This window comes from Caretta caretta, chromosome 21 (genome assembly GCF_965140235.1).
Source record: "Caretta caretta isolate rCarCar2 chromosome 21, rCarCar1.hap1, whole genome shotgun sequence".
In the NCBI taxonomy this organism is placed as follows: domain Eukaryota; kingdom Metazoa; phylum Chordata; order Testudines; family Cheloniidae; genus Caretta; species Caretta caretta.
In genome coordinates this window covers 10,753,172-10,777,867 of record NC_134226.1, presented here as the reverse complement: position 1 = coordinate 10,777,867, position 24,696 = coordinate 10,753,172, and the positions used below count along the sequence as shown (strand labels likewise).

The 24,696-nt window shown below is 46.4% G+C and overlaps 1 protein-coding gene across 1 annotated transcript in view; it reads left to right on the top strand.

Annotated features, from left to right (window-relative positions):
* Nucleotides 1–20,102: 20,102 nt before the first annotated feature.
* GRM4 (glutamate metabotropic receptor 4) overlaps nt 20,103–24,696 on the top strand; it is a 253,189-nt gene continuing 248,595 nt past the window's right edge. Inside the window, exon 1 of the mRNA XM_048826567.2 lies at nt 20,103–20,191. The gene's annotated coding sequence lies outside the window, so the exon portion shown is untranslated. The remainder of the gene's footprint in view (nt 20,192–24,696) is intronic.

The window sequence follows — 24,696 nt, the reverse complement described above, 5'->3', positions numbered from 1 at the left end:
GAAAAGGAGTACTTGTGGCACCTTAGAGACTAACCAATTTATTTGACAGGTTTCAGAGGAACAGCCGTGTTAGTCTGTATTCGCAAAAAGAAAAGGAGTACTTGTGGCACCTTAGAGACTAACCAATTTATTTGAGCATGAGCTTTCGTGAGCCACAGCTCACTTCATCAGATCCGATGAAGTGAGCTGTGGCTCACGAAAGCTCATGCTCAAATAAATTGGTTAGTCTCTAAGGTGCCACAAGTACTCCTTTTCTTTTTGCAATTTATTTGAGCATGAGCTTTCGTGAGCTACAGCTCACTTCATCAGATGCGTACCGTGGAAACTGCAGCAGACTTTATATACACACAGAGAATATGAAACAATACCTCCTCCCACCCCACTGTCCTGCTGGTAATAGCTTATCTAAAGTGATCAACAGGTGGGCCATTTCCAGCACAAATCCAGGTTTTCTCACCCTCCACCCCCCCACACAAATTCACTCTCCTGCTGGTGCTAGCCCATCCAAAGTGACAACTCTTTACATAATCAAGTTGGGCTATTTCCTGCATAGATCCAGGTTTTCTCACATCCCCCCCACCCCCATACACACACAAACTCACTCTCCTGCTGGTAATAGCTCATCTAAACTGACCACTCTCCAAGTTTAAATCCAAGTTAAACCAGAACATGGGGGGGGGGGGGGGTAGGAAAAAACAAGAGGAAACAGGCTACCTTGCATAATGACTTAGCCACTCCCAGTCTCTATTTAAGCCTAAATTAATAGTATCCAATTTGCAAATGAATTCCAATTCAGCAGTTTCTCGCTGGAGTCTGGATTTGAAGTTTTTTTGTTTTAAGATAGCGACCTTCATGTCTGTGATTGCGTGACCAGAGAGATTGAAGTGTTCTCCGACTGGTTTATGAATGTTATAATTCTTGACATCTGATTTGTGTCCATTTATTCTTTTACGTAGAGACTGTCCAGTTTGACCAATGTACATGGCAGAGGGGCATTGCTGGCACATGATGGCATATATCACATTGGTGGATGTGCAGGTGAACGAGCCTCTGATAGTGTGGCTGATGTTATTAGGCCCTGTGATGGTGTCCCCTGAATAGATATGTGGGCACAATTGGCAACGGGCTTTGTTGCAAGGATAAGTTCCTGGCATCTGATGAAGTGAGCTGTAGCTCACAAAAGCTCATGCTCAAATAAATTGGTTAGTCTCTAAGGTGCCACAAGTACTCCTTTTCTTTTTTCAGGTAAGGTGAGCTATTACCAGCAGGAGATCGGGGGTGGAGGGGACCTTTTGTAGTGATAATCAAGGTGGGCCATTTCCAGCAGTTGACAAGAACGTGGGAGGAACAGTGGGGGGGAAATAAACAAGGGGAAATAGTTTTACTTTGTGTAATGACACATCCCCTCCAGTCTTTATTCAAGCCTAACTTAATTGTATCCAGTTTGCAAATTAATTCCAATTCAGCAGTCTCTCCTTGGAATCTGTTTTTGAAGTTTTTTTTGTTGAAGAATTGCCACTTTTAGGTCTGTAATTGAGTGACCAAAGAGGTTGAAGTGTTCTCCCACTGGTTTTTGAATGTTATAATTCTTGACGTCTGATTTGTGTCCATTTATTCGTTTACGTAGAGACTGTCCAGTTTGGCCAATGTACATGGCAGAGGGGCATTGCTGGCACAGGATGGCATATATCACATTGGTAGATGCGCAGGTGAACGAGCCTCTGATAGTGTGGCTGATGTGATTAGACCACACTATCAGAGGTATATACTCCTGAGGCCAGCACACAAACTCCCACGTGAAGCTGTCAAGTGGAAACCAACTGGTGTGAGGAAATGAGGGTGCCCAAGAGAAACCTTATGAAGTACCCTTAGCAGGGAGGGCAGAACAGTCAATCTCAACACAGAGAGGGATGGAAGAGCTGGAGTTCCGACATTGGAGTGAGGATGTAATAATACAGGACATGAACATAAGTATTGTGTTTGTCATCTTCAAAGTCTTATGGAACAATAATTAATCCTCACAACTGCATTGTGAAATAGGAGAGTCTGATTATGTCCATTTTACAGGTGGATAACTCGGGGGACACAGGTGAAGTGACTTGTTCAAGGCCACATAATAAATCAGTAGCAGAGTGTGAATTACAGTTCCTGGCTCCCAGTCTGGTGCTCCGCCCACACCTCTCTCCAGTAGGAGGCTTTGACTCTCTGCTCAACCAGACCCCCTAGGAACACCGTCTCCATCCTCTTTCTTCATGTGTCCACACAAGTGAAAAATACGGTCTGCTTCCCTTTGAAATGGGTGCTCAAGCGTTTCAGAAACAATTTGGGCAGGGTGCTCCTGGCTGAACTGGTTATCCGGTGGATGGTTCATTCTCAAGGCCAATAAGCCAGATTAATAACAACACTTGGTTCTGCTTTGGTGCCTTTTATTGGAGGAGTTTCCAAACACTAATGAAACCAAACAGCCCTGGGAATTAGGTGAGCAATGATGTTCCCATGTTATAGATGGACAAACTGTGGCACATAGAGGTGATGAGACGAGCCCCCAGAGCCACAAAGCCAGGGGTAGAACCCAGGAGTCCTAACTCAGAGTCCTGTCATCCTCCTTTTTCTCTTGTTTTTTACTGGCATGCCCCTCCTTTTAATCACCGCAAAGGAGTTCAGACCCCACCTTGGCTCATGCTGGAGACCATATTCACATGGATCAACTATGAGATGCAGCATTCGAAAAGTCTTATGGTGATCTGTCTCAATTAACTATAGAAACTTGGAGCAGCCTGGGGAGTACGGGGGAGGAGGAACTGGAGGAGGGAGCCAGCCTGATGGTGAGGGGTGGTTTGTGGGGAGTAAGAGCCTGGAACCTTGGGGATTGTGTGTGGGGGGGGGATTCTGGTGAAATTTACCTATTCTATCCCTGCCTCCCATTACCCCCCTGCAGCCACCTATCCCACCCTCCGCCATGCTGAGTCCCTCTCCCCCATTGTGCATTCCCTATAAGCCTTTTTCCCCCCCATCAAGACCGTTCCCACATTGTGCACCCCCTCTAAACCCCTCGCCCACCCACTGAGCCTATCCCCCCATTGTGCACCCCCTGTAAGCTCCTCACCCACCCACCAACCCTGTCCTCCCATTGTGCCCCCCCAAACGTCTTGCCCCCAATGAGCCCACTCCCCCTGATTCTGTTCACCCTCCATTGAGACTTTGTCTCTCCCCTCCACTGAGCCCCTTGGACACCTGAGCCATTCTCCTTACCCACCTCCCTGCTGACAGGGCTCGGAAGCAGACATTGGCTGCTGGGGCCTTCTTCAGCCCCGGATGCTGCACACCGGCTGGTCACCCCCAGGGGGAGCGCTGAGAACAGAGAGGAGACAGGCTCGCCGCTCCTCCTTGCGAGTGCTGCAGTGGTGGGGAGTAGCCAGTGCAACCCTGGGCAGCAGCTGTGCAGTGCCCACAGCCCTGCTGGATGAATGTCAGAGCCTTCCGCTGGAGCTGGGACAAAGACACAGTTAGTCATAGCAATATTATGTGTCCTGAGTGAGGTCTGGGTCCCAGGGTGCTCGGTGCTGCATGTATGCATGCCAGGGTGAGAGATCGTGCCAATCGAAAACACATGCAGCCTTTGGCATTTAATTATTAGCAAGACTGTAAGTAATAACAAAAAATAAGATGAGAGTTTCAGGTCCCATGCAGACCCAGTCTGGATTTCACCAGTGGGGCTGGCCCCATAGTCTGCGAGAAATCTGCAATTGTCTAGCCGCTAGATAGCGATGCTCTTGGGGACTGAAAGGTGAGACTGCCATGCGGGAATCCCTCTCAGTAGATCTCAGAGTAACAGCCATGTTAGTCTGTATTCGCAAAAAGAAAAGGAGTACTTGTGGCACCTTAGCGACTAACCAATTTATTTTCCCATCCTGGCTGTGGCTCCTGGGGAAAAAAATTCTCAAGGCCTAAATTGTCAGAAGTGACTAATGGTTTTGGAGGCCCAACTTGAGAGACCTTTAAAAGGGGCTGATTTTCAGAAAGTGGTGAGCATCCAACCCCCCTGGAAAATCAGCCATCTCAGTGTGGGCACCCAGAATCACTGGTCATTTTTGGAACATGTAGGCCAAAGCTCTTTCCAAAATTCCCGGAACATTTCTTTCTGTTGGGTGAAATCCCAACACCTGTGCTATGCAAGAGGCCAGACTAGATGACTACCTGCCTGCAATGGAGGGGGTCCTGGCTCTGCTAATGTCAATGGCAAAATTCCAGTTGATTTTACCGGGGCCAGGATTTCACCCCATGACTCGATGAACGTAATTATTCGAACACTACAATTATTGCTGAGGCTTTCAAAAGCCTAAGAAGGACCAAACCTCATATTGATTTCGATGGAGAGGTGGTAAGGTTGGCCTGAAGAAGGAACATGTTAGTCCTAGATGAGGATTCTTGAGTTTGAGACTCATTCCAGGCTGGTGGTTGTCTTGCATTTTCAAAGCTGGATTAACTGAAGGCACTCAAGCCATCTCTTGATGGATGGTGTGACACATCTGGATCTGTTTCTCTGCCTGTTTTGGAAGTGCTTTTCAGAGCCTGTGTACTTTACTCCAAAGAGCTGATATATTAGGTTTTCAGTTGCGTGAAACCGGTGACACTTTTTTGGCTCTGGCTTTTGATAGTCATTCTCCCTGGGTCTGCAGTAGCTCAGAAAAACCCTTCCCATATGTGACGGTTCAGGATATAACTGTCATAACCAACCTTGCAGATGGATTTTATAAGGCCATGCTTCTGAAGCAGTAGTCAATGGGTCATCAGTGACCTGGCCCACCCTTCGTGGGGCTCCGCAGAATGAGTGGTCTTGAGAACCAGGCAGTAGTGGATTGGTGGAGGTCCATGAGAAGGTTTTTCTCCTGTGAAGTGGTTTTCACAATGAAAAGCTCAGCCCCCCAGTAAAGACGGTGGTTATTCTGATGATGAGCCTGCTTGTCAATTGGAGTGGGGTGCTGGGAGTCTGTTGTTTGTATCCAAGTGAAGGCGGCATTTATTGAGATTATTGTTCCTGTGGCGAGTCTGTCTAGCTAGGTTCTTATGTGGCCCCCATCCCTGTACTGTCTGAGAACCACACAAACGTTAATGATTGTATGCTCACAACACCTCTGTGCAGTAGAGAAGTGTTACGGCTAACAAGGACAGTTAAGGATGGGAGCCGGTTACCTAGGACGGTTGTGGAATTCCTGTCATTGGAGGTTTTTAAGAACAAACACCTGTCCGGGATGGTGTAGGTATACTTAATCCTGCCTTAGTGTGGGGGGGATGGACTAGATGACCTCTTGAGGTCCCTTCCAGTCCCGCAGTTCTACGATTTGCATCTCCATTTAACAGATGGGTAAACTGAGGCACAGAACAATTAAGTGACTTGCCCACGGTCACCCAGGAAATCAGTGGCGGGGGTGATATCCTCTTGTACAGCTGGTATATAGAGAGATTGGACTGTGAGGCAATCCAGCTCTTTGAGGCAGGGCTCCTCTTTTCATTATATGTGTGTATACAGCCTAGCCCAATGGGGCCCCGGTCCCTGGTACTAGGACAAGGACAGATGAGCCAGAGGTTGTGCAGGACATCTCTGGCAGAGCCACGATTCGAACCTATCTCTCTCGAGCACCCGTCCAGCGCTATAACCACAAGCCCATCCTTTCTCTGGAAACCGAGCAAAAGGTCCCTCTTCCCTCACTGGGGCCCTGATTATTCTGGAGCAAGTAGAGAATAATTAATTACATTTGTCTTTCATTCTAACGCCATTTAAAAGGCATGGTGCCACGTCAGCTTTGCACAGTAGTCTTCCCCTAAGGCAACATCCACTGTCGTTCAGAGCCTAACTCCTTGTCCATGCTAAAACTCAGCCCCTGTTTGGCCATTGCCTATTGCACCGGCACCAAGACCCGATTGGCCCTTGCACGTCCCATGCGGAGGAGGCTTGCCCCAGTGGTTAGAACAATTACAAACGAGATGCCTCCTCCATGGCACGCTGACGTGATGGGCGAAGGCACAGCCAGCCAGTTATCAGAGGCAATGAAACCCTGTTGTGCTTATGGCACACGACCATCGTTAATGGGCGCAGCAGAAAGGTATAGCTTGGCACAATAATAATTTGCTTTTCTCCAGAGCTGCTCAGCTGACAAACTCAAGGTGCAAACATTTAATTCAGCCTCTCGGCCCTCTGGTGAGGCAGGTAAATATTACTCTCTCCATTTGATGATGGGCAAACTGAGGCACAGGGAAGGGAAGGGACATGCCTGGGGTCATTATTACGGTTTTACGGTCACACTGGCAGGCGCTAACAGAGCTCAGGGCCCAGTTGTGCTCAGAGCTTTGTAAACATATAGTTAGAGATAGGCCCGGCCCCCAAGAGCTTACAAAGTAAATAGACAAGGCTGACAAAGGAAGCATTGTTATCCTCATTTTACAAATAGGAAAATGGAGGCACATAGATCAGGGCCCTTTATGCTAGGTGCTGTACATAGACACAGTGAGAGATAGTCCCTGCTCCGGAGAGCTTACTGTCTATATAGACAAGACTGACAAATAGTGGGAGGGGGAAAGGACTTGCCCAAGGTCACCCAGCAGGCCAGTGGCAGAGCCACAATCACACCTAGTTCTTATCTAGCACTTTCCATCAGTAGATCTCAAAGTGCTTTACAAAGGAGGTCACGATCGTTATCCCCATTATACAGAAGGGGAAACGGAGGCATCAGGCAGTTGAGTGACTTGCTCACAGCCATCCAGTAGCTGAGTCAGGAATAGAACCCAGGTGTCCTGAGTTCCAGCCCAGTGCCCTTACTACTTGAGTATCTTTCTGCTAGAACAAGGGTATCAGAATCTGTCCCTCAGTGACTTGCCCAATGTCACTCAGAATTGTGGGGGGGTTGAAGCCAAACTTCTTGACTCTCGATCCACATGTCAGCAACAGAGCCAGGAAAAGAACCTAGGTCTCCGGACTCATTTTTCACTGTGCTAACCATTAGACAGACTTGTTCCCCTAAGGGATAATTCCTGAATATTCATGATGGAAGACATGGTATTCGTGGGTTTCTTTCAGAAAAGCCTGCCATGACTTTGATGAAGCGACTCTGGATTTACTCTGGTGCAGCTGCTTAGACTTTGGTTTGGGGGGCCTGACTCTGCTCTCACTCACACTGGTTTTACTGCAGTGCAATTTCACTGGCTTTAGCAGATGTGCTGCTTATTTACAGCAGGGTATGTGAGAGCGGATGGTCATGAGACAATGTCTTGGGAATTACATAAAATGACAGAATGGATCAAAAGGGAAGCTCTTGAAGAGTGACACTTAATGCAGCGTCACTACCCCGCTTCTGGGCACGTCAACCTGTGCTAAATGCAGCTACGGAAATGCTTCGAGTTTTGCTATCAGGAGGAATTAATTATTGATAAAAATGAAGGAAACCGCCAACAAAAGTGGATGCTATATTTGAAAGCGAACAGCTGGGACCCTTGCCTCCCGTGTACTGTTATGCCACCAGCCGCTGGGAAAGTGTAGGGTGGAGAATGCAGATACCCAGTGAAGAGCTAACACGTGTGCTTGTGAGCTGGGGAGATGTCATGTCCAAGGGGTGGGAACCCACCACCGCGTTATTTCAGCAATGGCAAAATCCGTAGAATTCCAGTCCTGCTTGATTGGGAGATGCCATCTGGAAGGATGCCAAGCCAATGAAGCAATAATAGGAGAGTCCAGCTGACTATGGCAGGCGGAGAGCCATGCTCATGTAGGCTTCAGTCCTGGTAGGTCTTCCAAACTCAGCCGAGTTTGGCTAGGTCCCTTCTTGGATATTCCCTCTGAGTCAGTGCCCCGCGAGGGAGCTAGGAGCTACAGCACTGCTGTTTGGCTGTCGCTGTTAAAACGCAGAATTGGCTGGGAAACAAAAGTTCAGAAACTTTTTCACAAAATTCCCTTTGTTTTTCTTCCAAATTTGGGTGAAATTTTCTGTCCGGCTCTAGCGAGTACAGATCCTTTGGCACTTTCTGCAGGAGTTAGGCGCGATAGTCTGGTTAAATCTCCCCTGCTGTGTCTGGTTACCGTGTTCTCCTTTGCCCTCTGTCCCCCCTAAGCTGTCGTAGCTTTGTGCCGTTAGAGAGCTGCTGTGTTTTACTCCCAAGGAAGTTGCGTTTAGATAGTGAGTGACGTGATCTATATAGACAATGGCCAAAACCGTCGAATGTGAGCGCCTTAAGTTATGCATCTAAATCTGTTATTTGGTGCTTAAATAGGTGCCTAACTTTAGGCCCCCGAGTTTGAGAATTTGGGGTTTTGAAGAATCTTGGTTTTAAATTCTTTGAGGAGCAAGGTGCTGTTATGATGTACATTACAGTAACACCTAGAGCAGTGCTCCACAGAGCTCAGTGGTTCAGAGCCAAATTAGCAACCAACATTGCCCAGAAGAGCCACAGTCATGTGAATTCATTGTTTGCTGGTTTTTTTAATATATAAAATCTTATTGTCACAGCAGAATGACTGACCAAATATTCTACAAGTATTCTACACCAAGCCAAGTGAGCATCCCACTTAGGTGCACCTGCAGAGCATGCTGCAGCTGAAGAAGACAAGCTTAAAAGGGTGAAGCAGGCCCCAGATTAGGGGGAGGTTTGCCCAAGAAGAGAGACTGGTAGGGAACCTTCTAGCCAGATCAAGGCAGTGACTCGCCTCCTCTCCACCCTTCCATTTTAGGGCAGACAGACCCTGCAGCCCTGAGAGGGGATCTGCATGTTTGCTGTCTGCTAGTCCAAGGAGCAGCACCGGAGACTGGAGGTAATTAGACTCAGAAAAGAGAGTGAGCTCAACTCCTGCAGGGAACAGTGAGCTTGCCCATGAATGGAGGCAATGGGCAAGAGATGATGGCCGAGCCCAGGCTGAGAGCTGGCCAACTGGCCAACAGAGAGATGAAATGATTCTCCCCAGCTTGTACGGGGAGTATTTAGCAGAGATGGGAATTGGACGCAGGTTTCTTGAGTGCTAGGCCAATGGCTTAACCCCAAGACCAGTCGTCCTTAAAGGAATGCAATAATAATAACAATATTAATTAATACTACCTAGTTCTCATGCACTTATTTTCATCCCTAGATCTCCCAATGCTTTACAAGGGAGGCCAGTAGTAGCATTATCCTCAATGTGTTGATATTCTTAATAATAAGTTGCACTTACAATCATGGTATAGTGGCTCTTAGCCATAAATCACAAAGGTGGGGCAGTATCATTGTCTCCATTTTAGAGGCATAGGGAAACTGAGGCACAGAGAGTAATTTTCCAGGTCAGTGTCATGATTAGAATCCAGCTTTCCTGATATCCCAGGGTAGCAGTCAGTCCATGAGGTCACTAACTAACTGAGAAACTATGTTCAAACGACATTCCTCTGCTGTTGCGGTTCAGCTATGTGCTTTCTCAACCATAATAAATAATTAGCTCCTTGGGTAGTAATGTTCTCCAGGCCAGATGCTCACACTAGTATAAATCAGCATAGCTACAAAGCAGACGTGAACTAATGAATCACTTTATCCATGACTTTCTTAACATCTTTGATGTGTCTTCAGAATGTCCATCCCTGGAAGAGAAAACACGATTGAAATGTACGTGCTGGTTTGCTGTCCCAATGTTCATGGAAAAGCTTGGCTGACTAATATTGGTCACACAGGATGTGTTCAAAGTTTGTTAATGTTTATGTGGAGGGTCCAGCCAACCACAGTGAATCTGGTGTTTACGATGGAGACACATATAACGCTGTTCTTTGTCTACGTAGAACAACCTTATTATGGACCTTGCATTAGACCGGATCTCAGCCAGGCTACCATGTACAAGGCACTCTTGCTGTAACAGTGTCATTGACTTTACCGGCTGCTGACAGGCTGATTCAGAAAGCTAGCACTGGTGGCAAAATATAGAGTCACTTGTCAATATCACTTCGGAGGTTGGACAAGTGCCACCTTGTGAAAACCCCAGAGGCACAGTCAGAACTATTACCGGTACCTGAATCAACCTCTCCTATGCTGCTTCCAGGAAATGACCACCTCGCCCGGGCTTCATGGATGCTACAACTTCAATCCAGCAAAACGCATCAGCACATGCTTCACTGTTAAGACCTGGCCGAGGTCTCTGGGCGCTGCTCCAGTATAAACGATAGTCATATATTAAATGGAACCTTTCATCTAAGGATCTCAAAGTGCTGTAGAAAGGAGACTTCCAGCCACTAGGGATTTCAGGGGTGCAGGGTGCTGATGTGCCCTTCCCCAGGGGTGAGTGAACTGGTGTTGTGCCAGCAAAGCAGTGTGTAGCTCACTTAACATAGGGGTAGGATCAGGCTCACTGCCTCTATCAGAATGTAAGTTCATTGGGGGCAAGGATTGTTTTTATCTTTGTGTCTTGTACAGCTCCAAGTGCGTTCTCAGGGCTACTCAGGGAAATAACAGTAACGCCGTACTCCCTGCGTTGTTGTCCGGCTCTTTGCTGCCCTATGTTGCATCACTTGAATCGTTATGTCCTGCTTATAAATCTTAAGGGCAGAAGGGACCACTGTGGTCTGACCTGCTGCACAACATAGGGCAGAGACCTCTCCTAATAATTCCTGTGTCGAGCCTGCTAGCTTGCAATTGAGCTAGAACAGTGGTTCTCAACCAGTGGTACCTACATACCCCTGAAGGTACGCAGAGCTCTTCCAGGAGGGAAATCAGCTCTGGCCTAGTTAGATATTGGCCTAGTTTTACAACAGGCTACGTAAAAAGCACTGATGAAGTCAGTACAAACGAAACTTTCCTACAATGACTTGTTTACACTGGTCTATATACTATACACTGAAATGTAAGTACAATATTTAGAATCCAAATGATTTGTTTTATAATTATATGGTAAAAATGAGAAAGTCAGCCATTTTTCAGTAACAGTGTGCTGTGACTGTGTGACACTTTTGTATTTTTAGGTTTCAGAGGAGCAGCCGTGTTAGTCTGTATTTGCAAAAAGAAAAGGAGGACTTGTGGCACCTTAGAGACTAACCAATTTATTTGAGCATGAGCTTTCGTGAGCTACAGCTCACTTCATCAGATGCATACCGTGGAAACTGCAGCAGACTTTATATACACACAGAGAATATGAAACAATACCTCCTCCCACCCCACTGTCCTGCTGGTAATAGCTTATCTAAAGTGATCAACAGGTGGGCCATTTCCAGCACAAATCCAGGTTTTCTCACCCTCCACCCCCCCACACAAATTCACTCTCCTGCTGGTGCTAGCCCATCCAAAGTGACAACTCTTTACATAATCAAGTCGGGCTATTTCCTGCATAGATCCAGGTTTTCTCACATCCCCCCCACCCCCATACACACACAAACTCACTCTCCTGCTGGAAATGGTGCTGGAAATGGAAATGGAAAGGTGCTGGAAATGGCCCACCTGTTGATCACTTTAGATAAGCTAATACCAGCAGGACAGTGGGGTGGGAGGAGGTATTGTTTCATATTCTCTGTGTATATATAAAGTCTGCTGCAGTTTCCACGGTATGCATCTGATGAAGTGAGCTGTAGCTCACGAAAGCTCATGCTCAAATAAATTGGTTAGTCTCTAAGGTGCCACAAGTACTCCTTTTCTTTTTGCGAATACAGACTAACACGGCTGTTCCTCTGATAACTCTCCTGCTGGTAATAGCTCATCTAAACTGACCACTCTCCAAGTTTAAATCCAAGTTAAACCAGAACATTTGGGGGGGGGGGTAGGAAAAAACAAGAGGAAACAGGCTACCTTGCATAATGACTTAGCCACTCCCAGTCTCTATTTAAGCCTAAATTAATAGTATCCAATTTGCAAATGAATTCCAATTCAGCAGTTTCTCGCTGGAGTCTGGATTTTTGTTTTTTCCTACCCCCCCCCCCCAAATGTTCTGGTTTAACTTGGATTTAAACTTGGAGAGTGGTCAGTTTAGATGAGCTATTACCAGCAGGAGAGTGAGTTTGTGTGTGTATGGGGGTGGGGGGGATGTGAGAAAACCTGGATCTATGCAGGAAATAGCCCGACTTGATTATGTAAAGAGTTGTCACTTTGGATGGGCTAGCACCAGCAGGAGAGTGAATTTGTGTGGGGGGGTGGAGGGTGAGAAAACCTGGATTTGTGCTGGAAATGGCCCACCTGTTGATCACTTTAGATAAGCTAATACCAGCAGGACAGTGGGGTGGGAGGAGGTATTGTTTCATATTCTCTGTGTATATATAAAGTCTGCTGCAGTTTCCACGGTATGCATCTGATGAAGTGAGCTGTAGCTCACGAAAGCTCATGCTCAAATAAATTGGTTAGTCTCTAAGGTGCCACAAGTACTCCTTTTCTTTTTGTATTTTTGTGTCTGAGTCTGTAAGCAAGTCTTTTTTATGTGAGGTGAAACTTGGGGGTACGCAAGACAACTCAGACTCCTGAAAGGGGTACGGTCATCTGGAAAGGCTGAGAGCCACTGAGCTAGAGTACAGCTCTAATGGAGCCGTGCTGATGGAGCCTAGATATCCAGACAGGCAGGTGAGTCATGTGTTTATCTGTGAGCTTTTGTGTACTGACTCGGGGGGATGTATCAGAGGAGCATGTGGGAGTCTCACCTTGGACTGGTGTTTAGATAGAGGTCGGGGGAAGGGTTCTTCAGCACTGCAATCGAAGGTGTATTTCTCAGCTGGGGTTAGGCCTCAAATGCGGAAAGAGCTGTTTGCAGATAAGTAGGAATATTTGAATGAGAGCACGCCAAGGCATGCACCTCCCTGCTACGGTGTACCCACCCTGGTCCTATAGCGCACACTAACCTCCCACAGCCAGCCTATTCTCCCACCCTCTCCTAATAAGTGTGGCACCTATGATAGCTGTGAATGGTTCATCAGCTCTTCCCTTACTAAGCTAGCCCCAGTGAGACAAGCCTGGGTTTTCTGTGGTGTCCTGGCGAACATCCCTTCAAAATCTGTGGCCAGGACTTTGGAACAATCAAAGGCCTCGTCTACACTATAAATGCTTTGCCCGTAGAGCTACGCTGGGAGAGCCCACCAGCCCCCTCCCTGAATGACCCTTCTGTTGTCATTGCTGGGGTTTTCCCCAGAAATAGCTATGTCACTGGGGGACTCACGAGAGACAGACAGACATGTCTGAGGGGCTGCCAGTCACCTGGGCCATCCCTCCCTCTGCATACATTGAGTCACTGGGGGACTCACGAGAGACAGACAGACATGTCTGAGGGGCTGCCAGTCACCTGGGCCATCCCTCCCTCTGCATACATTGAGTCACTGGGGGACTCACGAGAGACAGACAGACATGTCTGAGGGGCTGCCAGTCACCTGGGCCATCCCTCCCTCTGCATACATTGGGGTTGCTTCTACACAGGTAGAAATGGGACCCACAATCCTTCGGCAGTGCAACTCTATCGGTGGTGAAGGCTGTAGTGTAGACAGGGCTCCGTCTTTTAACCACTGAGCTAGGTGCCTCCCCTGTGTCCTGTCTACAGTAGCACTCCCGTAGGTGGAGCTGCTCTGGTGAGGAATTATGAGTCCCATTTTGCCAGCACAGACACAGTCTTATTTCGTCCGAATCTATTCTCTTTCCACCAGCTAAAGCTGCTCCTGGGTCCTGCTGAGGAGCCCTGATGATGGGCACAGCTATCCCTGGTTGCTTGCTTCTTGGATAAGCTATGGTTGCAACTAAGCCCCATGCGGTGGGAATTTGATTCAAGAGGAATGTGGGAACTTTATACTTACAGACGTACTGTCTGCTTACAGAATACTTCTGTGTCACTTCCCCAGCCATCTCCCAGCCCTCAGCTGTTCTGCAGTAGGGATGTGCTGGGCCCGAGCTCTGGGAAAAGCTTAGTCTGGTGGGACTGTTACCCTGTTTCAGCTTTGTACCCCATAGTCTGCCTTGCTCAGGAAGTATTTATATTGTTGTCTGAGCCTCCCCAGGTTGGCCAGAATTTTCCTAAGGGCTCAGCGCCCTCATGGGAGACCCGATTGTGAAAAAGAGCTCAGCATATGGGTTGCTGAGCTCTTCAGAAAATCTGACTCCGACTCTGGGTGCTGCTCAGCATTTGAAAATCCTTCCCTGGCATTGGAACTCTGGCTTGGTATCGCTGGGCCAGGTTCTCTGCTGGCGTGACCCCCTCAATCTCAGTTACAGTATTGCCACCGCTAAGCGTTCGAAAATACCTAGTCAGGCCTCCCTAAAAATCATCCGATTGGCTTCAAAATCAAGAGTGTTTTTGATTTATTTTAAAAGTTGGTTCTTTCAATGTGCCTGCTGGTTTCTGAACCTTTAGAATTCATGTTTTCAGGCTTTCCCCCCAAAATACAAGGGTGAGGAATATACTTTAAAAATATATATATTACTCAATCACATGACTCCGGGAGCTGGGGGCTTTAAGAGAATCCCCAAATAGCACAAGAGTTACGACAGTATCCCAAGAGGTGGCAATGCTGCGTTACGCTGTGGGAGAATTTGGCTCGCTGAGGCTGTCCAATGGATTTGCCTCCTTGGGAAATAGAATTGCGTTCAGGCCCAGAAGATGTAGCACCCCAGCTTCACCCCTCTTTGGGGCAGGGACTGTCTACTACTCTGTGTCTGCACAGTGCCTGGCACAATGGGGCCCCATTCTTGGTTGGCCCTTAGGCAGTGCCGTAATGCACATGATTAAATCACCAGGGCTTGAAGGGCCTGGTTTTCCAGGCGTGTTGAATAATTGCAACTCCAGTTGACTTGAATGGGAGCAAGAGGTGCCTTGCAAATCCGACCCTAATTGTACCAATGGGGCACGGCTTAGTGGGAAGGTACAGGGGTGCTGGAAATCATTTCTGACTCATAAGATCGGCCTGAATTTTACTGCCAGGCCTAAAAGGGAGTTGGCAGCGGGAATCCAGAGACAGTGGGAGACAATCTATTTACCCTGCCACACCTACTAGAGTGTTTGTCTATCCCTTCCTCCTCCCATGCATGCACAAACAGGCTAGGTACTAACCCATAAAAATCCCCACCGTCCACCCCCAGGCTCCTGGGTATCTATTCTGCTGGGAGCTGCTGCTGGCCTCCATGCTTGTTTATCCAGGGGCTGCACTTTGCTTCTTAACACCTGCCAGTCTGCTGAGCTGGGGTTTTCCTGGAGGAGGAGGAAAGAAACATTTCTGAAGCATGTGGGTGGGTGGCAGGGGCTGGGGGATGCTAGGAAAAGGCCCAGCTGAGCTTGTACAGTTAGCTGCCACTGTCCTCCATGTGCCCAGGTTTTAAAAGTAAAAGGTTGAGAGAGGAGTCTGGTTTGATTTGAAATTTTGCATCCAAACATCCCAGAGCTCGGATCCCCATAATGGGCTTGCCTGAAATACTAAATGCAGCAGGCTAGGATGCAGGGGAAGCTTGAGTCTAGGTTCTGATCCAAATTGTGTAGCTGGGGTCCATCTCTTTAAATAAAACAGAGAAATCTGTTCATGCTGAAGGTATCACTTGATATTTCTCTGAGCAACTAAGCCATAGTTAGTTTTAAAAATCCCTGTGCCCTGCCCATTCTGTACCTGGGTCCCACCCACAACATCTCTTTTTCCCCCTCCCACTCTGTCTTTGTCCCTGGACCTTGCCTGCTCCTGAGCCTTTGTTTCCCCAAGTCCCTCCCCACTCCACACCCTTCTGCCCACAACACAACTTCTCCTTTCTCCCGCTCAGTTGCTCCTGTGCATTTTTTCCATCCAAGAGGCAGCTGGATTTCAAATATTAAGTGATTTCTGCATGTCTAATCTATGAAGCATTATGAGACTTTCAGATGAAAATGCTCCATAAATCTCATTGTTAGTCAGGGTGGATTGATTTAAATCAGCCATTTAAATCATGATTTAACTCATCAAACAGAAACCCTTGATTTAAATAGTTGATTTTAATCTCATTTTACATTGCACTTTTTATTTACCTAGGGAAGTGGTCATTCTGATTGGTTGGTATAACCACGAAAACATAGAATCATAGACATGTAGGGCTGAAAAGGACTTTGGGAGGTCATTTAGTCCAATCACCTGCATTTAAGCAGGACCAAGTATATCTAGATATATGTTGAGTTGCAATTAACTTTGGACTAAATTTGGGACTTCTTTTTGCTAAGCAGGAGCAAACACTGTATCTATACACATTTATTTAAGCATTTACGTAGTTTAACATATGTGTGTACAGATTCTTATCTTTTATGATGTTAGAAAATGGTGAATGACGCATTTTGTATGATGATTTTTTACTTGGGATTTGTGCCAAGCGGCATTTGGATGGAAATGAGAATTCAGTGGGAATGTGCAATATTGTTTTTAATTAGTTAATGCTGTCATGTACTGGATACGTGAGGAGAAAAAAGTAAGTTTATCAAAACATGTTTTAAATTTAAAACTCATTTATTAAACAAAGGAAGTATTAATTGCAGGTGGTGAATGGACTGATTGCTTCTGGATCACAAGGGCAAGAATTTCAAAGGTATTTAGATGCTTAAAAATGCAGATAGATGCCTGGTGCAATTTTCAAAAGTGGCTAACTGGGTTAGATGCCTAACGCTACTGAAATCTAATCTGCTTATGTGCTTCTGAAAATTGCTCTAGGTGACTCTCTATAGCTTTAGATGCCTAAAGTCCTTTGAAAACCTGGCTCCATGTCCTTCAGCTTTTTAGAATTAGTAGATCTCATCCTCTCCCACCTGTTTTTTATTCATAGAAGTGGAAGAGGAAAACAAGTTTTCCTGCTTTTTCCATTCAACTAGACCAAATGAAGAGAGTTTTCTCTCTGCATCCACTAGTTAAACTGAAAGCCAGAGTAATTAAGGCAAAAGCTTTTCAGTCCACCAGAAACTGAAAGTACTTATTTTTGGATATATCTAAATGCCAGCATTTGCTCCATTGTGAAGACTGAAAATCATAGAGACAGTTAACACAGCACATGCTATGGTGACAAATTCATACAGCTTGAGTTGACCTCAAAAGTTAAAGATGTTTTTCCCCTGATCCTGTATATAATTAAAAAACTCGTTAAATATTGAGGAGTGCCCATGGATGCAGCATTTATTTATTTAGATCATTCTAATAGAACACAGTAAATTTGGGCCTTCCCATAGGTTGTCATAATTTCAAATTTAATTTTAAGCAGGTGCATTTTTAAAAAGAAAAATGTATTTTATTTAAATTTAAAAAATCTGATTTTTATTTATTGTTTTTAAAAATCAATTTCTATCCACCCTGTTGTTACCAGTACTAATAAGAGAAACTGGTGTAGCTGTGGTCTCATAGCTGAGCTGCAGAAATGCTTCCTCTGGGTGCTGTCTTCTTGTCCCTTTGCACCAGTATTTCTCAAACTGTGGTCCAGGGTGCATGTGGTGGTCCGCAGAGAGCTGACTGGTTACAAGGTGCTGGCCCCTCCCCTTTGCTTCCAGCTGCAAAATTCCATTAAAGACAGCTATTCTTCTGCTACTACAGTGTTACCTATGCTCACAACAGGTGGTGTTTTTGTTAAAGCTCGAACTCCTGGAGTCACTGGATTACATGAAAAATTCTTTTTTTCTCTTTTTCTTTCCTTTTCTCTCTTTCTTTCCTTTTTTCTTCCATAAGGTTTCCAGCTCATGTGGTTGTGGAGAAAAACATGACCTGTGAAGGCTCAGAAACTAGAAGACAAACTCAAAAGAACCCCAGATTTTATTAGTTTTTCAACCGAGTTTTTTAACTTGGTCTCATGGGTTTTGGGGGACTCATGATCTTTGAATGCCTGGGACAGGCAGTACTACACTATTCCATCCAAAGCAATTGCTGTATTGTTCACAATGATGTTACACAATTGGGAATGGGATGGGAGGCATCCCTGAGATTATCCCTCTGTTAAAATGTGGTTTTCAGTCGGAGGAAGTAGGAGAGTTATAGGTTTCTAGGTAGAGCTGACTGGGAACATTCTAATGAACCACATGTTATTGGAATTTTCCAATTTGTTGAAATGGAAACAGTTTGCAGAGACAGTTCAATTTTCATGATGTTCCAACAGAAACCTGCCAGCTTGCCTGTGCATCTCTGGGGCAGCCTCCGGGCTGCTAGAGATGCCAGGGCTTCCGGATGCAGAGCTGTGGGTCAGCCCTGGCATTCAGAGTGCCCTGGGGCAAGTGGCACCAGGGCTTCCAAATCCAGGGCTCTGGAGTAGCCTGCTGAGTGGGCTGCCCAAGAGCTGGGGCTCCATTCCCATTTGCAGAGAATTTTGAAAATTTTGGGGTTTGTTCCAAACTGGAATGAAACTGAATTTTGAAATATCGAGCTCCTCCCCCAGATGGAACAACCTTTATATTCCCATCCCTCGGCCTGCTCCGAGATAGACTCACTCTCGTCTCCCGCTAACATGAAACCTTTGTCGGGCAGCCTTCTTGGCCACAAAGCACAGGCTGGTGGAAGCAATGAACCTGCAGCTCCACATGGTAAATGTGGACGATGGAGCCGGAGCTGAACTTCCCCAAAGTTTGAGATATGCGCGCCGGTATGTTGAGGCACGGTGTGTGTGCACATGTATGTTGGGGGGGGGGGTGCGCATGCATATTGGTGGCTGCGTGTTCATTATCTCACACGTAGTTCTGGAGCAGACCTGTCTGACAAAGCAGGGGTAGTAAGGACGTTGGGTGGTGAGGTCACGCACGCCTTTGGCTCAGTGAAGATGAGCACCCTCAGTCTGTATCTGAGGCTGCTGCCATGTGCTTGGAGGCTAGTGAGCTGTTAAGTTGCATTAAGGCCTCCTACTCCTGGAGCTTGGAATCCAGGCCTGATACTGAGATTGGCCTGTCAACCTGAGCCCTTGGTTCCTCGGGGGGGGGTTAATCACAGCTTGAGTCACAAAGGCAGCATGGGGGAGACTGAATCTGCTCTGGGGAGCAAAGTGCTCCAGCAAGAGGATGGGGGGTGGGAGGGCAGAGCTTGGAGACTGTACACAAGAATGTACCTGCCAGCCTCCTCCCACTGAACAAATCCTCCCTCAGCCCCAGCCAGCTGGCACGAGGGATACGAACAAAGAGTTGTAAAAAGGCCAGAGAGGAAAATTATTAACTTGGGGAATGCTGCTAAGGAGGAATGCAAAGGGACAATTAATTGAGGACTCAGTGTTTGGCTCAGAGGTCTTCTCTTGCAAATGGAGCATCCAAACTAAGCTGCAGGAAAAATATTGTAGCAATTCCATGAGCGCCTACAACATCATCTCTCTCATTGTGCTGCTTGCCACAGCCACAGGGAACTTCGCAGCAGCAGGGATACTGCACAGATGGTCCTGTTCTGAGAGCACTGGCCTTTACCCTTTGTGCTGACAGAGAATCTCCATTAGCAGTATAAGGCCTATGATACATAGCTGAGCAGTTCTGACTCCACCTGGTAGAGGGCAAGACACACACACACACACGCATGCACACGCTAGCCAGCTCATTATCTGTCATCATATTCAAATATGCAAATCGATTTTACAGTTTCCAACGAGCTGTGCAGCATTTTTATTTATCCAGCACCTAACATTCGTTAGTGCTTTAGAGGTAAACAAAGAAACAAGGTTCCTGCTTTAAGGCGCTTGCCATCAAAATATCAGCTGATGGCACTTCTGGGTCTGATTCTCCCTGGCCATGCATTATGGGCAGCCATTTTTATCAGTGCAAAGTAGGTGTAAAAAGCATTCTCCACTCATGGTGGTGGGACTGTTCTGAGACCCTTGCCCGGGTGTAAATTACGCCAGGGTGCAAAGCAGTGAAGAATCAGGCTCGCTGGCAATAGCTATAGAAAAAAGCTTGTGGAATATTTGAGCTGCTGCTTGTTTCTGTGAAGCATTTTCAGCTTCTAGCTGGATTCCTGCAGCTGCTCTGTTTTGGGTCAATGTCCCCCCCGGCCACCCCAGGCTTTTGGTCTCCGCTAGTCCCACAAGTTCACTGTGGCAAAGGGGAATAACTCAGGCAAACACAGAGCTTGTCCCAGCGCCAAGAAAACATTCTTCCAGGCCAAATTCCTTGACACTTTCCCTTTTACTCAGCTCCGGTTTGAAAAGTACCCTGGTGGAGGGACTTCCCTTCTGTGAGTCACCCCTTGGTCATGAGGGGTGACTCAGCACTCAGACACGAGGCCAGCCACTGGCCTGGGACTCCTGCAGGAAACTGGAAGGAAGGCGACTGGAGAACAAATGCTCAGGGGAGGTGAGGAGGGAATGGAGGTGGCGGGGGTGTGTGTGTGTGTATGTGGGGGGGAGGGGGGGGGAGAATTACAGATGATAGGCAGGAAGCGGGCAGAATGAGAGATGGGGATAATGCCAGGGGAAGAGAAGGAGCAAAGGGGATTAAAAGAGACAGAAGGAGCCAAATTCTCTGCTGGTGTAAATGGATAAAGTCCACCAGAGAATTTGCCTCCCCCCTCCCCCCCGCTACTACAGCATGGAGAAGGCAAAAGAACAAAGAAAAGGAGCCAGATTCTCAGCTTGTGTTCCTCCAACAGAGTGACACTGATTTACACCAGGGAGTGAGCGAGGAGAGGTGGAAGGGAGAGACAGGTGGGAACACAGGGAAAAACGAGACAGGAGAAAGGAAGAGGCAGGGACGGAGAACCGGGAAGTAAAAACAAGCACCCAACTAAATGAGTTTATTTTGGCTCGTCTGGGCTGCAGAAATTTGTACTCATGTTGTTACACTGGTATGTATGTATGGGGGTGGGGGGGGATGTGAGAAAACCTGGATTTATGCAGGAAATAGCCCGACTTGATTATGTAAAGAGTTGTCACTTTGGATGGGCTAGCACCAGCAGGAGAGTGAATTTGTGTGGGGGGGTGGAGGGTGAGAAAACCTGGATTTGTGCTGGAAATGGCCCACCTGCTGATCACTTTAGATAAGCTTCAGAGGAACAGCCGTGTTAGTCTGTATTCGCAAAAAGAAAAGGAGTACTTGTGGCACCTTAGAGACTAACGGTCTCTAAGGTGCCACAAGTACTCCTTTTCTTTTTTAGATAAGCTATTACCAGCAGGACAGTGGGGTGGGAGGAGGTATTGTTTCATGATCTCTGTGTGTATATAAAGTCTGCTGCAGTTTCCACGGTATGCATCCGATGAAGTGAGCTGTAGCTCACGAAAGCTCATGCTCAAATAAATTGGTTAGTCTCTAAGGTGCCACAAGTCCTCCTTTTCTTTTTGCGAATACAGACTAACATGGCTGTTACTCTGAAACTGGTAATACACTAGCACACATCTGCTGCACCAGTGCGACCCCTCCCTCTCGCCCCCGCCCCCCAGCACAGGGGCCTTGCGCCAGCTGATTCTGTGGCTTTACCTAAATCAGACTCTCTTGAGGCGCTGCACACCTGCTCCGATACAAACTAGCCTTGGAACGAGCCCACACTGAAGTCAAAGGAAGTCAAGCTGGGCCCAGTGTTTCAAAGCCCGTGGTCTGACCCAGGAGTCCATCTCCTTTTGCACATTGTACAAAGTACCATTGATCAGCTGGGAATGACTGATGCTCTATGACATAAACTAACCTGCTGCAGACCCTGCTCAGAGTTACAACTCTTCCAAGGCTCCTCCCGCTCCTGCCTCCGAAAGGATTAACCATTATTTCTGCCCTTAGAGCGAAAAAAGGGCTAAGATCAGGGACCCAGCATCTCATCATCTGGGTGATGGCTTGCAGAACTACTTGCTTCTAGGCTGCTGACCTAAGTCCAGCACACATCAGTAGTGAGGGGCTAGTCTCACTGTGTGAAATGAGCTGGGGTGGGGGAAGTGAAGGTTTCAGTCCAATTTGCCACCAGGACAAGTTTCTACATCAGAAAAACCTTCAATATGTGGTCTCTTTTTCAGCAGCTGCAGCAGAATGGCCAAAGAGACTGAACTCCCCTGTAATTGCTAACTCTGCGGCTGTACTTCAAATAAAAGACTTCAGGGCCCGATTTTGGTTTACACCAAGGCCCCTTTACATCGCTCTGCCTTTAAGGGGGTGTAAACTTGACACCTGATGAATTATTATTTTATTACAGGAGTACCCAGAAGCCCCATGTAAGATCAGGGCTTACAAGCTTTCAGCGCTTTTCACCCACACACAAATTCTCTGACATTTATTTTAAAGAGAAAATAAAAGAAAGCCAGGCCCATGCTTAGCATACTGGAGTTCTGATCCATGACTGGGGCCCCTAGGTGCTACCACACTGTAAATAATTAATAAGGCTTAAGCTGCAGCTATATGTCTAAAATGTTCATCACCCTCCCCCCCCCCAAATATTTACTGTGCTGTTACTTCTCCTTAATACAGTACCTCTGTTTGAGATGATGGAAAACTCAGGAATTATATGATAAAAAACATAGCTTCCACCATGCATTTGGATTCGTTTGGGTCACTTTCAGCAGGTTTCATCCGATCTGGTGATGGAGATTTGACCTTTAATTAATAATATAAAGGCCAAAATGGAGACAGAAGGGAGAAAAAGAAATAGATATGGGGGATAATTTAAAAAATACTCCCACTCCATGTGGCATTATTCAAACATTGTAACTAGAGTTGTTTGAAACTTGGAATTTCCGTGGCCGTGGGAAATACCAGCATTTTGGGGGGAAATAAAAAAAGTTCTGGATCAGAATGAAAAGTTGAACTTTCAAAAGTTTCCGCTACATAAAATTTACAATAAAATGCATTTTGGATCAGTTGAAATGTTTCCATTTTTACCTTTTAATATATTCTTTTTATTATTTTTCCATTGGATTCGATTTTTTTATTTGATTGTATAATTTGGCAATTGGTTTGGTATTTGGTATTCTAATTGGTTTGGTAATTTGCATGGTCACTGGTCATTTGTAATTTGTTCTCTAATTGGTAATTGGTGTTGAGATTGGTATAATATAAACATAATATAAAAATAAAATTAAAAAATATACAATAAACTTGGATATAAAAAGGCATTTTGAAATGAAAATTCGAAACAATTCATTCTGAGAAGGTCAAATCGGAACATTTTGGATTGATTGAAATGCTCCATTTGGATTTGTGTTCTAAATTGAAATTGCCTTGAAATTGACATGTTGCCGTGGAATGTTCCGAGTTTGATGAAGTGGTATTTTCCAACAGAAAAACATTCCATTGGAAAATTTTCAGCCTGCTCTAATTGCTACTGATATTATGGCATTGCTTTGTGCCAATGGCAGCACGTCCCCGGTGGGTAAGTGCATGACAAGCTCAGGGCTGCTTTCAAGCCGTGTAAATCAGCATAGCACCATTGATTTCAAGGGAACTATGCTGATTTGCACCAGCTGGGGCTCTGGCCTTTGGACTTCAATAGAGCAACTAGGGTGACCAGATAGCAAGTGTAAAAAATCGGGGTGGGGGGTGTAACAGGTGCCTATATAAGAAAAAGCCCCCAAAATTGGGACTGTCCCTATAAAATCAGTTTCAGAGTAACAGCCGTGTTAGTCTGTATTCGCAAAAAGAAAAGGAGTACTTGTGGCACCTTAGAGACTAACCAATTTATTTGAGCATGAGCTTTCGTGAGCTACAGCTCACTTCATCGGATGCATACCGTGGAAACTGCAGCAGACTTTATATACACACAGAGATCATAAAGTCTGCTGCAGTTTCCACGGTATGCATCCGATGAAGTGAGCTGTAGCTCACGAAAGCTCATGCTCAAATAAATTGGTTAGTCTCTAAGGTGCCACAAGTACTCCTTTTCTTCCTATAAAATCAGAACATCTGGTCACCCTAAGAGCAACACCAATTGATACCAGCTGAGAGTCTGGCCCAATATATTTACGCAAGGGCTTGAGTTGCCATCCTTGCTATATCCCAAATATTGTGTGCGTGGGCATCTGCCTGTGTGTAAATTTGTCAAGAGCCTTCGAGCAGAGGACTAAGGACAATGTGGTCTGGAGGAATGTGAATGAGAAGAAGAGCCCTTAAGTTCCATGCCGGATCCGTGACTGACTCACTCTATTTCCTCGGGTAAGTCACTTCATCTCTCTGTGTCTGTCCCTCTCCACGCCCAGCAAAAGGGAAATACCAGTATTGACCTAACTCGTGGGCAGATTGAACTTCCAATAGCACTGGCCGTACAGACGCCGACACAAAAACAAAGAGCCCAGGGGACGCACAAGCTTTTAAAGAGCCGATTCTAATTTTCTGTGTTGCTCAGTCTTCCTCTGACCGCACCGTTCTCTACTTTTCACGCGCAGCACGGTTAGCCTGTGGAACTCCTTGCCCCATGAGATCACTGACGGCAAGAGTTTAGCTCTAGAAGGACCCCGTGGGCTGATCCAGCCTGGCAGCCTGTGTTCCGATGCTCTGTACGGCACTCTACATGCTACCAGCATGCAGCAAATCATCAACAATAATCAGGTTGAGTTTGGATTCAGAGGTTTCTGAGCTTTGTGTTTTTAACTTTACCCGCATCCAGCTGTGCCACTGACTCGCTGTGTGATGAGACCTTCAGAAAGTTATTGCCCTTCTCCAGGCCTCAGTTTCTCCATCTGAAAAAATGGGGGTAATGACACTGGGCTCCTCCAGAGGGGCTGTGAGGCTTAACTTTTTAACGAGAGCCTCAGATGAAATACACTCTATAAAAAGGCAAAATGAAATCATTTTTTTAAAACAGGGAGAGGCAATATGGTCCAGTGGATAGTGCACTGTCCTGGGACACAGAAGACCTGGGTTCTGTTCCCCACTTGACCTGGGGCAAG